The 15,815-nt window shown below is 33.5% G+C and overlaps 1 long non-coding RNA gene across 1 annotated transcript; it reads left to right on the forward strand.

Moving 5' to 3' along the window:
* The first annotated feature begins 776 nt into the window (after positions 1-776).
* Positions 777-4,890, forward strand: LOC145663606 (uncharacterized). Its single transcript, XR_014127192.1, has 2 exons — positions 777-1,125; positions 4,768-4,890. It is a non-coding gene; the product is annotated as an uncharacterized LOC145663606 (long non-coding RNA).
* Positions 4,891-15,815: the final 10,925 nt, after the last annotated feature.

Here is a 15,815-nt window from a genome sequence, read left to right on the forward strand (position 1 = left end):
ACATTTTTATGTTTTATTGAGTTTTCAGCATTTTAAAAGAAAAGAAAATTATTTTAGTTGAAAAATACAGATAACATTTTAGAACACATGACAATTGAAGGGAAAAAGGAATCATATAGGGTGTGCATATCCAATATATACTCCTGTGACTTTGTCCCTTGGATTTTGTCCTCGTCAGAAGTTTCCTTGCATTTTGACCGCTTGGATTTAGTTCCCGCCCTCGTTACTACAGCCATTTTATACATGAGTTCCGATATGCATACAAACACGTTAGGAGTCAAGCTTTTCGGTGCTGCATTTTCCTAAATATTTCCTCTCGCATAGAACTCCCTGTCTCCGAAGATTAGGCAGAACGGGAGTTCCCGTTCTGCTTAAAGATAAGGTCATTTATAATATTTTCTACAAAGTGCTGGAGGACTTTAGGCAGAACGATATGACAGTCGTCACTTCCCACATTTGTGTACGTATTATTAAATAAAATTTGTATTTTTTATTTTTGTATCACTTTGTATGCATTTTTCTTGTGTTCTCTTTGGAGTCTGGACAGAGAAGAAAATACCTTTAAAAACCAGAGCAGTGGTCATCCCGGTCAACATCCAACACGGATCCTTGCTGTCAGCATGGTAATTTATCGCTCTCGGATGGGGAAGAAATATAAGCTTTTTTAACGGACAGACAGACACACACTCATACACACACACAAACAAAATTTTAAAATTAACAGAAGAGAGTGGAAAGGCTAATTTTTTGAAAACGAATGCAGTTGCTACAGGAAACTTGCAGCGAGAACACTAGAAACAACGCCTTCTTCACAATGCCTTTGCAGACATATGTATATTTTTGTTTATCATTATTATACAAATATGTATTTAAGCTATTTTTTTATTGTTAGTGCCGAAGTAGCGAAGGTGTTAATATCCCAAAATTTTTCATTCCGAACTCTCTCTGTGTTATTTAAACATAAACATGAAGACTGAAAGTAAAGTGTATATGTGTGTGTCCAATATGGAGGAAAAACTCGGTGTTTTCTGCACGAAGCGAGTGCGAGGTGCGGCTGGATGCTCGAACACCAGACTCCAAGTGGGACATGAGGATTTCACGTATCGTGTGAAATTAAGAGACAAGGTAGGAGTTAGACATGCTTTCATACTGGGAGGTGTTTTCATTTTCATATTAATCTTTCTTGGCATACCTACTTAAAACATGCCAAATGGGGTACCAAACAATTCGAGTGATGTGGGTCAGTTAGGAAGTATCCAGATTGTCGTAATAGAACCAGTGTTATCATTTTCTTTTATTACTTTTTTGGCACATCTATTCGGTGGTTGACTCCAACTGAGTCAACAGCCATTCGCTTACAATTGAAGTAACAAAAGAACGTCTAAAGAATTTCTAATGGTAAACTTCGCAGAAACGCAGTAGACCTGGAGAGTTTTGACAACAACAATGGCCCAGCAGGTGGTCTAATTGAACTGGTATTCTGTGTACATCCATGTCAGTGGGGCCGCACAGGCCCTGGGTAGTTCCCTGGGGGAGGAAAATTTATTACCTGGGCAATAGAAGGATTTGAGGTGGTCCTGGAAAGTGAAAGACTTCTTTTGCTGTTTCAAACATGATCCCACACGATTCTTTAATCGAAATTTTAAAAATTATAATCAAATTAAAATTAAAATGTTTCAGATCATTAGAACTCAACTATAAGCCTTAAAACGCGATTCGTAGCTCCCACAAGCTTTTTCCCATTAATTTAATCGAAAAATAATTTTTAATTATGATCCTACTAAAATATTTAATTATGATCCCTCATTCATTTTAATTTAATTCGTTTTCATTAAAATTATTTCTCTTATAATAAATTACTCGAACAATTGTGTGAACGTCCTAAAATTGTTCCGAAAATATTTCAAAAGTATGATTTTTAATAGATTGTTTTGGCTCATTTTACTACGTAAAGTCCTAAGAGAGCTACGCTAACATAGAAAAAATCCAGGGAAACTAATAAGAAGAGCTTGCGATGATTCTACAAATAATTTGGCTGTTGAAATGTTGTGCACTTAGAAATTTTTTTTCTGAAAATATTAACAGAACAGAACGAAATAGAAATAAGATGTCCAAGAAAGGGAAGGAACGGGGAAGAAGGATGAATATTTATTTATTTATTTTTCATTTTTTCTCTGCGAAGCGAACTTCGGTTTCCTTCCAGCCTTGCTCTCAAATGACAGAGTCCTCCGCTGCAGAAACAGATACACCAATGCGTTTTCCATCTTTGCTATCTCTCAAGTGAAATGGTAGGTTTCCAAGTTTTCCAATGCCTCAATGCAGAAACTAACTGTGGTATTTGATTGGTAAGGCAAGTCCAGTTTAGCCACACCTCCCACCATTATCCGAAGCCAAGGTAGACACTTGTCAATCACTTCCTTTAGTTGAGTGAACGGAAGATTTCATTTTTCCCTCCTCTTGCCCCTCAATGCTCAGAGTTTTCTTGTTCTGGACAAGACATCCGTTAGTCAACCCGTAGTATGGTGTTAATAGGACTGCAAAACGACTCTGCATAAGGCCAATGAAATGTTGTTAGAATTGGTTTTAGGATATAAAAGAAAACGCAAGAAGAGCAACCATGCATCGTTGGGAGATGTGGCTTTACCACCGTGTTAACAGTGAATTCACCCCTAGACTTTTCTATCACTGACCGCTATTTATCTTGTTTTTGCTAGATGGTTTCCCCAAAGCGAACGCACCCTTTCGCACTGAGAGAGAGGAGGCTTTACCCGTGTTTGTTGTTACGTAGTCTTCCTAGACTTTTGCTTCACCGAAAACCATTCACTCCGTCTTTTTTGGTAATAGAATTGAAAAGTGAACGTTTACAGCAATGCTGCTACAGGAAGATATGCCCCGCAAATGATGTGGGTAGAGTCCCCCAACTAAATATTAATTGCGTTACTGAAAGACTGGGCTTTATGCCGCCTATTTAACCCAATAGTTTAACTTAATATTAAGATTAGTCATACTCGTACTGACCCAATACTTTAACTGAGTATTAAGATCACCAGAGCATACACACACATATCTATGGGAGTATTGAAAATGTTTGAATCTTATGAGTGAGAGAAAACTTAGCGCATGGAAGACATGTTTTGCTACTGTTAGTATTAACTAATGCCTCACATTAAGATTGAAATAGCGAATATGTGTTAGGGCTTTATTACACACTGAAAACATATGTAATAGAAATATACTATACTTAAGTTAAAAAATATATAGACATATACGGAACACTGTCACACATGCGTGTGCACTGGAGATCAACCTCGCTCAACTAACCTCTAATTTAGAATTCTGCCGCTAGGTGTCTCTGATGGTACCAATCTTCGTATATATGATAGTTTTATTATTGATATACTATAAGATTACTATTATCAGAGTAATGGACCTGATAATTTGCTAGGAAACAAATGTTTTTCTGTATCTTGAGTATCTTTTGAATAGTTACTTGGGACAATCTTTTTTTTGTTTACCAAGGAGACTCTTTTATACTTAAATAAATAAAATGAAATTTTTAGTTTAACATCCCACACTTATGCCGGTTACATTAAAATTGGAAAATATATAAGGAAACCATAAACATAGTGTTAGTTCAGTTAGCATGACCCGGGATCGAACTACAGACCCCCAGACGTTTGAAGTGAACACTTTACCACTTTTAAATAAATAATTTTGTATGAACTTTGTTTTATAACATCAAACTTTGTTGATGGGAGAAAATCTAGATCATAAGATTTTTCAATAGGATTAAAATATCGGATTTTTACAACTGAGAGAGCTTTTATGAGCGTTTCTGTTGGGAATCAAATTTATCTTTTATACTTCGGCGAAAGGTTGAGTTGATTTTGATTAGGATTTTATATTTGCGGGCTCTAGACATTGCAGACTCTTTAATCCGTTACGTTCTGAGGGATGACGTCCCTCGGCGAGCACACTATCCGGAAAAGAGAGAAGGAAGCGATCTGTGACCTATAACTTAGGTACCAACCAAGGCATTTGCTTGGTGTGAATGAGAAAAGCCTCAGACCCCTAAAAATTACACTTTTTGATCAAGTGTCCCACCAGGAATCGAACCCGGGATCGTTCGCACCGTAACCTCTGCCGGGAATCGAACACGAGACCGTTTGCAATGAACGTGAGAGCGTTAGCGACTACGCTATGCGGGATCACTAGTCCCCCACCGGGAATGGAACCCGGACCGTTCGCACTCAAGGCGAGAGCGTTAGCGAGTACGCTACGCGGGACCACTAGTCCCCCACCGGCAATGGAACCCGGGACCGTTCGCACTCAAAGCGAGAGCGTTAGCGACTACACTACGCGGGACTACTAAAGTTGACTTTGAGTTTAACGTCATGTTTAGTAGCGATATTTCTTGTAGATTCTCAGAAAAATATTCTTTGTAACGGGCAAATCGAATTATATGAACATTTTATTGAAATTAGCCTTGGGCTTTACACAACACGGATAGTTTATTTCTACTGCTTTTATCTAGAATCCGAAAATGTATGAAGTAATGTTCAGAATCATACAAAAGTCTTACCAACTAAAGATATTTCACAGGTTTTGTACGCTAAAGAAACTGATTCTCGTACATGGTTAGAATAACATAAGTTTTATGTCTATTTCTATTAAGTATATATTGTGTATATTACAAACAATAATTATAATTTGTATTATTTTGGTGAAATATCTTGTACTAATAACAGTTTTTTCTTTAGTTTGCAGAAGAAACGGAGTCAGAACCCTCGACATCATTTTATAATCCAGAGGCATGATTTTCCAGTCTGGACAGATTGTTAGATAAAGTGAATGAAAATAATACGAAGAGGAAAAAGAGAGGTAAAGAAGAGGTGGAGGAGGACGCAGCGGTAGAGAAGAAAAACAAGTATGCAAGATGACGAAGGCTGAGGAAAAGAAGATCCGCACATACACACCAGTGGTAGTTAAACGCACAAAGCTAGCAGTAGAAGTACCAATGGACCCAAGAAGAGAAGAGGAAGTGAAACCGGTGCACGAAGTGCGCGTACTGGACGTTGATGCAGCAGTGGAAATGTTGGGGAGAGGGTTAATGTTGATGAACTTGAAATATTTTTGAACGATGGGGAGGATGAAGTAATAATAATGGCGTGGAAAAAATTCGAAATACTAGAGATGGTGAGAAAATTAAAAGAAAAATCTTTGAAATAAAATAAGTTGTAAATATTTTGTAAATAAATTGTTTATTGGTGATGGGTGCTGTGAAAATGTTTTCTTTTGAATTTTTAAACCTTCGTAACAGTATTCAAAAATGTGTAACTATATTTTCTGGTCAGTAAATATTGTGTAATGAAAATTCATTCTGTGCAAAATACGTAAGGTTTTTTCATTTATACACTTGAAATTATATTTTTGAAGGAAACGTGGATGGATGAATTTTTTGAGTTTATTGCCCCTATTCAGTAAGAAGGCTCTATGAGACGTTGTCATAACTGATTAACATGGAATCCGAGTCACATAACCTTCCACTGGGAATCGAATCCTCAATGACTGTAAACAATGGAAAGTGATATTTGAAAATATATCGTGGAAATGAAAATTTAACGCCAAAGGGTGGTGCACTAACCACTTAGTCAAAGCCATGAGCAGTAACTACTTACCCATTAAAGAACTAGTAAAATATTTTTTTTATTTTGCTTGTTTTACAGGTGTTACACGGTTCAACAGTAGAAAATAAAATATTATTTTAAAAAATCGTGGCTATATCTTGTATTCTCTCACACTAAAGTGTACAAACTTTGAAGTTTTCTAAACAATTGAAAAAAATGAGAAGTGAAGTAGTATTTTCTAAATGCTTAATTGATTTTTAGCAGTAATATTTCTTTCTGTTGTAGTAAACTAATCAGACTTTCAACCCGCTTAGGCGCAAGGAGACAGTGATTATGAGAAATGCTGGAATGTAGAAAAGTTGAAGGAAACGGGAAAACTCCAAGAAAGTCCACGGACACGATGATGTTCACCACAAAGTCTGATGGAAGCAGGGACCCCCAGCACCAGGGAAAACTACCACAGAGCTACTGCCAGCTTTATACAATGAAATTTTGAAATCATGTTCTTCATTAGCTGAATAAATAATTAGCGATCTCCTCTGGGTTTGAAGTTCCCTTGGCTATGTATTGAAATGATTTCCCTTGGCTATGTATTAAAATGAAATGAAATCTGTTAGTTTCACATTCCACGATTATGTCGGTGAGGCTAAAAAAGACAGTAATGATAAGAAATGAAGGAATAATGAAATGAAGAAAGTGGGGGAAAACGGGAGAATCCTCAAGAAAACTTATGAACACGATATTGTTCACCACACTCTTATTTGGCCAAGGATTGAACCCTGGATCCCAACCATCTAAGGTGAACCATCTAAGGTGAAGTATAGTTAAACAACTAGTTTGAAATACGTATTCGTGGAAACGGAGGACAGAAAAGCAGGGTATAAGTTGTGTGTTAAATATAATTCTAACATTTAATTGGTGAAAAACGTAGTTTGGTTTTGAACTTGTGAACACTTGCACGTAACGTGAAAACGATCTTATTTGACATCGCATTAGCGTGGTAGGATTAAGGAAAACTTCAGCTAAGGTAGCATTGGTGTTTATGGATTTGTTTGGAGTTTAGCGTCCTGTTCACCATTAAGGCTATTTTTGTAGTCCTTACACAGTAAAGTGTTAGACTTTAAAGTTCTTTAAAGCTTTCACCGGGAATCGAACCCTCTTATTTAACTTGTATTATTAACACATTCGCTTGCCGTAGGGAGCTCAGAACAAATTTGTTTGTGATCGAATGAAAAAGTCGCTGTTAGCTTATTTGTTCTCTCGCGTATTATTTATTTTTATTGGATCAGTTGCTTTTGCAACTTGTATTTTGAGGGATCGATTTCAGTTTTTGCTGATTCGTTTGTACAAGTTTGCTACTTGTTAAAAATGGAAAGTAAAATTAGAAAATGTATCATACGAATTAAAATTAAATGCCAAAGGCGCATGCGCTAACCGCTTAACCATGAAAGAAGTTTTGTTTTATCTCATCCCGTCTCATAGGTACCTGACATTAAAGAGCGAAGAAAGAAACTATTATTATTATTAATTTACTAATGAGGCTATTTGGGACGTGTACCTGAAGTGGAAACTATGCTCTTGCCAGGAACTGGGATATGTTTTCTATGCTAAAAAACACGTGTGTTAACCGCTTAGCTATGGGCAAACTCTGATAGTGTTTGGAATTATCCTGAGTGCTTTACCATTTAACTTACATTGGTTATTCAGTTTAACGTCCCAGTGCTCATGTTCTTTAAGCTAAGAGAGATGGATAATGCTGACAAATGATTACCAATCAAAACAAGATGCACAAGAGATATACACTTTATCACTGATCCATTGCAGTCTACAAAAAGTTTGAATTCAGTAAACTCCTATCTTTCTCTACAACAATTTAATAGTTCTCACTGTAACTTTCCGTATTTAGTGTTCCGTATTTCGTATGCATAGCATACTCCTTGTTAAAACTGTTTTGAACACTAAATAAGTGATAAGTAAGCACTTCAAAATTTACACGTAGTATACATTGTACGTCAAATAGCTAAAGCTATTGAATGCCAACAAGATGAATGGTCTTAAGAACTTGAAGTCAGAAAGTATACTTGAACTAAAATCTTTGTTTCTAGTGGGAATGAGGAACTCCTCTTAAGACAATTGAATAAATGAAGGAAGACATGAGTGGGAGATCCAATCAGAAACCATCATATCAGAAATGTGTAACCTATTATATATACATATAAAGGTATTCGAATAAGTACTTGTTGTTTTAATGTACAACATATATGTTTGAGAAAACAGATAAATAGGAGATATACTACACTTTATCCCTAAAAATAAATTCCAATTTCATGAAGCTATTATTTGGCCGTAGGAAGGAGGAGGGGGAAGGTGGTGTTGAAAATTTTATAATTGCACAGTTTACTATAAATATTGTTAGGAATTTGATTTTTTCTTTGTTTCTTTGGCTTATCAGCATTTAAGAATGTTAGCTATGAAGGTCTCAGTATCTATCTAACGATAAAAAGTGTACTGTGCTGTGATCAATATTAGCATTCGGAGATTTATCAAGTGAACATGATAATTTGCATGTGTTTGTAGCAAAGGCAAAACAGTTGGTTAGGGCACGAACTGCAAGATATATTTTCAACCTACACCATGTAATGCCAACGAACATTGTTATGTCCTTAACCCTTACACGAGTTATTGTTACCATTTGATTATGCCTATTGTGTTTGAACAGTATTTTTTTCAGGTATTGTTCGTTGTAGCTATCTCTGTACATACTTTTCTGCGATAGTAGAACAGCTATTGCCTCCTGGTGACAAACTCTGCTGAATTTTACTCGGGAAATAGTGTATGAATGTATATTGTTTTGCAAGGAATGCCAAAAGCAGGCAGAAAAGGGAGTAAACCGCTAAGGCTTAAATGTAAGATACTCAAAGTTGAAAAATGACTATTAGGATGTGATGATCGTGCTCAAAGTAGGAAACTCAGCATTAGAGAGAGACCTAAGTATGATCAAAAGTAAGAAAATGATGAATAGGTGCAGCTTAGGATAATCAAAATGGGAAAATGACAAATGCAAAGACTTAAGTATAGGAGAATCTAGTAGACAAGAATTAGAAAGGCATCTCCTTTAACTTTTAAATGTTTTATATTACACTATATGTGGGATACTCTTTATTAAAACGAAAACAAATTAAAATATATTATTGGATCAGCATGTAATGTGAATTCAACCTGTGAGCACATATACATTGAAAAAATAATTAGGTGGATACTGTAAACAGTTTTGAAACCTGTGAAAGCGAGAATGTGAGTATTCTGTTGCAAAAATGTTACATTAAACTTAGAAAAGGAGTTTTAAAGTGAACATAAAAATACAAATACACTTCATAATCATGAAAGAATGTAGCCTATTGGTAATACAAAATAAATAAAAAAACTGGAAGTTTCAGGGTCATTTACCGACTCATGCTTGTTCAAACCTGTTTTAAGTAGGTCTTTCAAATAAAACAAAAAAGATCCGGTGAAAGTTCTACAATGAGGTCACTAAAAACTATAAATATCACAGTTAAGAAAGGATAAATCTATGTGTGTATTTCATGCACTGTGCTCGTCTCTCTCTTCGTATTGTTTTACATATATACATAAAAAAGAAGAGAATATTTTCAAAAGTGTTGAATAGACGGATCTTTTATTTCTTCTTTTTGCCGGTGTTGAAGATTAGAAGTAAAAATTTCTAATGAAAATAGTATGAAGATGTGTGCTTCTGTTAATGCAATAACATTCTCATAAGCATTCAATGTTTAATAAATACGTTCCAAATGTGGGAATCTAAAAGAAGAAGCTTGCTTCTTTGCAGTGAACGTACAAGTAGGCAAAATAAACCATGACTGCATTCTGTTAGATAAAAATATATTGAAGACAATTGTGATAAGCATTATTACGGATATAAACATACAAGGTGAAATTCGGTATTAGTTTCAGAAGATGCATGACCGTACTTTATGAAGCAGTTCATAATGATACATTTGTTAAACAATTGATAGAAATATTCTTGCAGAAAGATTTTAATTTAAGAACATTGTTTGTGAATAGAAAAAGGTTTGAAATGTGTTTGTGATTGATAGAACTGTGTTTCATTGAATGATCTTGTCGGTGTTCTGTAGGTGTATTACACATACAAAGTGTAAAAGAAATGGTATGGCCTGATTTTTTTCTGTGAGCGTAAAAAACTGATAACAAATTAATCTTACTGTTGTAGTTGTCTAAGAAAGTTGAAATTAGTTTGTGTGTAGTGCTGTGCAGTGCAAAAAATTTAAACATTTCTTTTGATAATAAGGCGAAGGAAGTGATAAATATTGCAAAAGAAGAACTGATTAACCCATTACAAAGTTAAAACTACGTACAAACCAATTTAAAATATTGAAAGATACTCCTTTGGTACAATTATTAGTATAGCAAATAAGTGTTTATAAATTTCAGATGGTGGGTCTTAAAAGTTTCATAATTTAAGAATGAATGCACAATTTTACTAAATAAGTGATAGTGAGATGTTGACTAAAATTAATAATAATAATAAATTTCAGATCCTGCAAGCATTGATGATAAAATCATCGGTTCCCAAAAGTTTACCTATGTTACTTATCAAGTGGTAATGCTTTTCCCGGATATATTACTTTATACTCCCGACTCATTTTTTTCTTCTCATAGATGACGAACTGGTACTTGGGTGCCAGGTGGTTCTGTATTTTTTCACGTCATTTAGAGTACAATCATTTTGATCTACCTTATTTACTTCGAATTTTATGCTTAGTTTCGTTGTTTTAACAAGCGTTTTGGGTTGTTCTTCAATTCATACACTCTAGCATACAGTTGTTCGGCCCTTGCCATCCCAAAATCACACTGTATGGGAGGCAGTACACATCCTTTTCCACAGAAATTAGTTTGTCCTCTAAAAACTCTGTTAACGGAAGGATTTTTTGGTTAGTCCGGGTTCGATTCTTACCTCTCCCCTTCGGAGATGTATATTATACACGTTAACAGTTACACTACCTCCAATTAGGAACATCTCATTACTGTTGAGGGTGTTTTCTACTACGGAAAAGAGGAACTCCGAGTTCAATCCCGATTTGCCTTTCAATGAAATATATAGAGGGTTGTTCAGCTATGAAGTTAAGCTCTCACTTGTTATTCCTTATCAATATGATACAACAGGTTCTTATCAATATGTTTGAACGTGTTATCTATTACAAAATCAAATAGTGCCCGGATATAGGATTCAGGATTTTTTATTTCATTTTCACTCGAGCACTTAATACTTATTTCTTTTCCCTTTAGCACACTGTACGTATAATTACAAAATGTTTTCTTTACTATTTGAAATTGTGGTACCATACATTGTATTTGATGTGTCCTGATATTGTTAAGTTCATATGTTTTACCTAGCAATATAAATTGATTGAACTTTTTCTTTTTACAAGTTTACCAATATCATGATAACGATCAGTGATATCAAATACTAATTTACATTCTGCTAAAATAAGAATAATATCCTGTCCAGCTTTAAAATGTGTCTATAGTTCGATCAACAAATGTTGATATTCTTCGTTGGCTACACGTATCCCCTTGGAATGGTGATTTTCAACTATTCTTGTCCGTGTATAGTACAGTAGGTTAGGGAAAACATAACCAAATCAATAAGCTCATCAGGTTGTTTGACCGATTCCATGCGTAACAAATGTAAAAACGAAATTATATTTTTGTAATATAACGATAACATTTTACCCTACTTGAACTTCAGTAGTTAGTTCTCCTAACTAAGAAACTAAACTGTAAGTTTGAACTTTGCACAAATATAATATTGTCAGTGTAATATTACATTAAATCCCACTGTTGTCAATACGTTATAAACCTTCAGCATTACCAATGTCTTTGTCATTTCCTTTCAAACTGTAACGAATTATTTTCCTTTTCGTGTCCATGTATGTGACAATCAAATGTTCGTCACCAAAGGTTCACTACTGTTTACATGTATTGCGTTAACAGCAAGTAAGTCAAAATTTTTGTCTACAGTAAGTCTGATCGTTGTGTCCATTTTCCGTACATTAAATTGTAGAATGTTTTTTCAATATGTTTCATGCGTGGGTTCGTTCTGATATTGTGTTGATTTAGTTGTATGCCTTCATGGGTATGATACTCTTCAATGTATTTTTGCTTGTCTCCTTCCGTTTTACACCATGCAGAAAATTCTTAAAATTTCTGCTTCATTTAAAGGAAATAATTCACGTAGTCACGGAACAAATTACGTGCATTACGATCCTCCAAACCTACGACTTCGAATTCCCAATTTGCTTTATTGCAAGTATCTTATATTTGTTTTGTAGCGCTCTATGAAGTTGTGCGGTACAAAACGTTCCAGTAATGGCACGATCATTTTCACTATGCAAACACTCGCTGACACTGTCTTCCTGCATGAATTTGCGGCATAAGCCAAACATAGTCGATCGTTACACGTATATATCAGAATTATTCCTTTGATATTTCTTTACTTTGTGTATTATAAAACATTACTCATGGATATATTTGTTTTGTAGCGCTCTATGAAGTTGTGCGGTACAAAACGTTCTAGTAATGGCACGATCATTTTCACTATGCAAACACTCGCTGACACTGTCTTCCTGCATGAATGTGCAGCATAAGCCAAACATGGTCGATGGTTACACGTATATAGCAGAATTATTCCTTTGATATTTCTTTACTTTGTGTATTATGAAACATTACTCATGAATATAGTGCTGTAACATCCAAATACTGAATTATCACCCAATTACAATTGTATGAAAAAAAATCATGTTTTCTCAGTATATTTTCATTTGATCACGTATATAATTAACGTGATTCTTAAATTATTATATTCAATAAGAATAAAAAATAAAAGTGAAGTTATTCAGACGTATCGAATTAAATATTTTTGTTATTTAAAATACATGAAATGTAATATTTATACTTCTTTTCTGCGCATTTATTTTAGCGCAGCCCCCACCTCTGCACTATAAATTCCGCGCATGCGTGTACTTCTACTAGCACAAATAAAGTGAGTGATACGGTGTTAAGCTGTACATTCAAAAGGTAGTTGTTTCAGCGGTTGCAAAGCGAAAAATAAAGACTTCCATGATGTTAAACATGTAAGAACATATTCTTCTCATACTAAGAAAAGGAAAGGTGAAATTGAAATGAATTTTTCCTTATCGCAAAGTAAACACGTAGTCTAAATATATTTCACCACGTTAAAAACGCTTTGAACTTGAAAAACAAAAAAATATTCTTGTACACCCCAATGATCCTGACATTCCTGAAGAAGAAACTGAAGCATATAAAATTATTTTTCCCACACAAGATATAATACGTTATGTTGTGTATAGACGAGATTTTAGATACCCAAATGAAATATCCTTTGAAGAGGAAGTAGCAGTAGATCAAAATACACTTTCTAATGACATTTTGATATTCAATGATGTGAAATGTGGTTGCACTCCTAATGAAGTAAGTGAAGTTTGTGTAAAACAGTTACTAGAAAAATATAAACTTTCTGAACCATTACTTTGTGAAAGTTGTGCAATTCGTAGTGAGAAAGAAACTGTGCATAAATGTGTAAGTGAAAGTGATGAAGAATTAAATAGTATTGTGTGGAATTTCCTAAATAAGAAACCAACATGTGAAGAAATATTAAAACAATATCTAAAATTCATGTGAAATATATAGATGCAAACATTCCACATCTTATAAACATATTTATATATATTAGGAGATTACATTTAATGATTATCATATTTCTGATTTAAGAGAAGCATATCTTGAACAGGATAAGCATGTGTTTCAACAATCGTCACTGTATCAATGTGTTTTCCTAAATGTGTACGATCATTGCGAATATCAGTGTTCTTTTTCTGTATATGAACAATGTGTGTTACTGTGTATTTCAAGATGGAAACCACAGCATAAACTTTTGTGTTACGGTTGTTTTGAAAATTGCAGTATTTTAGATAAACTTGAGTGTATTACTTTAGACTATATGCAATGTTATAATGCATGGTGTACAATGGTTAATGTGCAAACTTTTGATAACTTATATGAAGAATTTGTGTCAGTGCATAGTGATATTGAAATCGATGATTGGACATTTACATATGCAATATATAACATATTGTTAAATAACGACAATATTCAGTTAATTTCAGTTATTCATACAAAATATTTACAATATAATATGCAATTTTAAACTTGTAAAATAATAATAATGGAAAATAAAAACTCTTCTGTAATAAAAACAAATTGTGTAATTTAACGAAAGCAAATGATAAAAGACTTTCAGTATTAAATTGGCCAACATGTAATTGTACATATATTATAAATATTGATTGAATTAAAAATATTTCAAGGAATGTTAACATTTTAAAATTACAATTGTATTTGTCAGTAAAATATATTGAAATTTGTAAATAAAAATTTTATCACTATACTTGAAAAATTATTTCTTCCAATTAAAAACTTTAACATGTGTATATGAAAAATAACATTCTGCATTTTATAATTCGCGTATGTAGAAACACTTTCTGCATTTTATATTGCACGTATGTTAAAAACTTTTTGCATTTTTATAACGTAAAAAAGTTCTGCATTTTATGATTCACGTACGTAAAATCAGTTTGTGCATTTTAATAAAGTGAGAAAATTTCTGCATTTTATAACGCACGTATGAAAAACAGTTTCTGCATTTTATAACATGAAAATAACTTTCTGCATTTTATAATATGAAAAAAATCTGCATTTTAATTCGCGTATGTAAAAACAGTTTCTGCATTTTATAATATGAAGAAAACTTTCTGCATTTTATAACGCGTGCTTGTGAAAAATTGCATTTTATAAGTATTATTTACAGTAATACTCTTACAGCAACATAGTTGTGTACTGTTAAATAATACTACGTAAAGTGCTAAGAACACTTACAGTGTGAACTTAGAAAAATCGTTTCCCATGGAAACTCGTTGTTAAATTTTTGTGTGAACGTACTAAGAATTTATTTATTTATTTATTTAATTATTTAACAATCACCAGATACAGCTCAGAAGCCATTTTACACTGGATATCCAACAACAACAATAACAATGGAAAGGATTTGGGAAGGTATCGGCCAGGGCCTGTTTAGTAGGTACCATCCCGGCATTTGCCTGGTGGGACTGAGGGAAACCCTGGAAAACCTCAGTCAGGGTGGTCGGTAGCGGGATTCGAACCCACGACCTCCCGAATGCGAAGCCAACGCTCTACCACTTGAGCTACTTCGCTCGGTCAAGGGAAACGATTTGATTAACAACCTTCGATTTGACATTTTATTCGTTCGTTTGCTGTGCAATTTTATTTGGTACGCTTCTTGTAGAACTCATAAGAACACACAAAACTCATGTTATTTATAATTACAAACGATGTTAAAATAGTTGCAAGAATATTAAAATTCTTGTAGAAACTCAGTTTATGTTTTCTTTTGTTTGGAAATTCATTCTTATGTAATTCTCCTAATAAATTTTTCGGAACTAATTTCATTTGAGAACTTTTCAAAAAATTCGTTTGCATTTATGAAAACTCAGAAGAGCAAATTTCATTTGCGAAAGAAGAAAAAATGTTGCGCAAACTCCTTATTTATATTCTATTTTTTTTAATGGTTCGCTTCCATAGGAAGCTCAGCTTTTGTGTTATTTCGTTTTTTATTAAAAACTCAGATTTTGTATTCTTTCGTGTTATTTATAGTAACACTCGTAAAAGTTCCGAAAATACTAAAAATTTTGAACTTGTAAATAATTGAATGTAGAATTTTCAAGAAAGAAAAAAATCCCCATCAAAGTTTTTAAATAGTTCAAAGTAATAGTAAAAATTTTGAAAAAATAAAAAAACACTAATCAAATATCAATTTTTAAAAATGATAGAATACATAAATACATATTTCACCTTGTAAAATACCAATGATACCTTTTATTTAGGAAAAGGTTTTATTAAATAAAAAATTAAGAAAATATATTTTTATATATTTATTTGAATAAAATCAATATATATAAGCAAAGATACAAAAAGAATAATAAAAATATACAAACACAATAACACACACAACTATAGAAAAATAATATATACAGATAATATATGCATATATACAAA

This window comes from Thermobia domestica, chromosome 11 (assembly GCF_964235325.1).
Source record: "Thermobia domestica chromosome 11, izTheDome1.hap1.1, whole genome shotgun sequence".
In the NCBI taxonomy this organism is placed as follows: Eukaryota; Metazoa; Arthropoda; class Insecta; order Zygentoma; family Lepismatidae; genus Thermobia; species Thermobia domestica.